At 36.6% G+C, this 2,262-nt stretch overlaps 2 long non-coding RNA genes across 4 annotated transcripts in view; one reads left to right on the top strand and one right to left on the bottom strand.

Moving 5' to 3' along the window:
• Nucleotides 1–1,700, bottom strand: part of LOC128249640 (uncharacterized) — a 22,681-nt gene extending 20,981 nt beyond the window's left edge. The window contains exon 1 of the long non-coding RNA XR_008265760.1: nucleotides 1,611–1,700. This is a non-coding gene — a long non-coding RNA (uncharacterized LOC128249640). The remainder of the gene's footprint in view (nucleotides 1–1,610) is intronic.
• LOC106880418 (uncharacterized) overlaps nucleotides 1–2,262 on the top strand; it is a 23,274-nt gene that overhangs the window by 12,009 nt on the left and 9,003 nt on the right. The window lies entirely within an intron of this gene.

The following is a 2,262-nucleotide window of genomic DNA, read 5'->3' as shown; positions in this document are numbered from 1 at the left end:
TTTCCCATCTCCAACCTGACGTGATACACACGGATCCGAGTTTCTGGGTATTGACCCGTTATCAGCGTGTGACAACCACCGGTTGGCGATGGGAAGTGGTTCTCAGTGCAAATATATGTATACACTTTTTCCAGTGACGAAAAAGTGGAAACAAGAAATAATAAATCTCGTCGTGCAGCTACTGTTTATACCTAACTCAGAGATTTATTATTGCTTGTTTCCACCTTTTCGAGATCAGTGACTTTTCGTCACTGGAAAAAGTATATACATATATTTGCATTGAGATTCACTTCCCATCGCCAACCGGTGGTTGTCACACGTTGATGACGGGTCAATACCCAGAAACTTCGGTCCGTGTGTATCACATCAGGTTGGAGATGGGAAAGATGACTTCCTTTTACAAATACTGATAGGGCACAGAAAGTGTGTCAATAGCCAGCTGGAAGAGATGTCTTCCTGGGGCTACAAGCTACAGTAGCATCAACCCTTAAGGGTTAGCCACATTTAGGTGGCAAATATACTTCACGATGTCGTGCAGCTACTGTTTACATCTCGCTCAGAGATTTCTTATTACATTGTAGATTATTTGAAAAAGAAGGATTGCTTTCTAAATAGAAAAGATGTACCTGTCATACATTTCTGAGATTCATAAAATCACCGAGGAGTAATGACAGATATTTATGGAAGTATCCAGCTTGTCGAAAAAGGAAATCAATCAGGAGCAATACGTTTATGGAAAGATAAAAATTATCGATAACAATTATTTTTCATAGCGTTTATCACTTTGCCGGTGCAACTCCACTCACAGCAAGCATGTATGAGTCAAGTTGGTGTATCACATGTGACAGCTATTCAATGGTACGCATATTGTAGAGAAATTTGTAGCAGCAAGTTGCTCAAAGACAGAACAAAGTTAGGAGGTGATGGTCACGAGGTACAGATTGAGGAATCACTGATGTTTAATAGAAAGTTTAATGTAGGTAAGATTAAAGAGAAAATTTGGATTGTTGGTTTCTATGATAGTACAGTGAAGAATGGTTTGTTACATTTTCTTGTATAATTGTTTCTAAGGACAAAAATGCTGAAACCTTAGAAACAATTATACAAGAAAATGTTTTACCTGGCAGTACACTGTGTACTGATAAATGGGAAAGCTATAAGAATCTTTCATCTTTAGATTATAAACAAGGGACAATTAGCCAATCTGAAAATCTCGTTCAACCACTTAGAGGCGTTTGTGCGAACAAGTTAGTAGCCTACTGGAGTCATGTTAAACAAATTTTTAAAAATATTTATTGTTCCGAAGGAGAACTGAGATGGGACCACATAGATAAAGGTATTTTCAGTTCAATGCATCAACATTTATACAAAACTTCCAAACTTTCCTGAAGCACATTGCAGAAATTTACCCGCAGGTATATAATGTTATATACATTCACATTATATCGTTTCATACTATATGTGGGCGGAGGTGAAGATCATGGACCGCACCCGCTTTGGGATTTAAAAAAAAAAATTTTTTTTTTACGGGAACACACTATATCGGGCGATCTTTCGTTTTGACTCGGAAAATGTAAACACTGAATTCGGTAGTTTCCGTGATCACTTACCTTGTCAACTGTCAGTTGACGTATCGATATGGGAAGAGAAAGGTAATAGGTTGTGCGCGTGTGCTTGTTCCTCTGTGTGTTATATCTACATTCCACAACACATAATAACAGAACGGGCACACACGCACAACCTATTACCTTTCTCTTCCCATATCGATAAGTCAATTGATGGTTGACAACACAACGCATGGTCACGGAAATTACCGAATTCAGTGTTTACATTTTTCGAGTCAAAACGAAAGACTGTCCTACATCGATAGCGGAAATTCCGAATTTGCAAAAAGAAAGCATTTCAAAATTTTAAACCCCGACCCTCGCCCCATTTCTTAAATTTTCACTTAAATTTTTTTTTTTTTTTGTGAAATACGTAGAAAAATACGGAGATTATGATTCTGAAAATATAATTTGTAAAATTTCAATTTTTCAAAAGAATAAATAAAATAAACATTCTGCCTCCCCTCCGTCCTAAGACAAGAAGTGAAATTAAAGTGTTTTCTCTACTACTGTTTCATGACGAACATAAATAACCCCAACATGTTGTGGTTGAGGGTCTTTTGGAATTAAGAGAGGTATGTCAAAATTAGTTTTTTTGCACACACACACACAACAAAATGACATTTAAAAAAATGTTTTTCTTTTTTTGGTAATTTGT

The sequence above is a fragment of the Octopus bimaculoides genome, chromosome 16 (genome assembly GCF_001194135.2).
Source record: "Octopus bimaculoides isolate UCB-OBI-ISO-001 chromosome 16, ASM119413v2, whole genome shotgun sequence".
NCBI lineage: Eukaryota > Metazoa > Mollusca > Cephalopoda > Octopoda > Octopodidae > Octopus > Octopus bimaculoides.
Note: the sequence above shows the minus strand (reverse complement) of the source record. Positions and strands in the feature narration are given on the sequence as shown.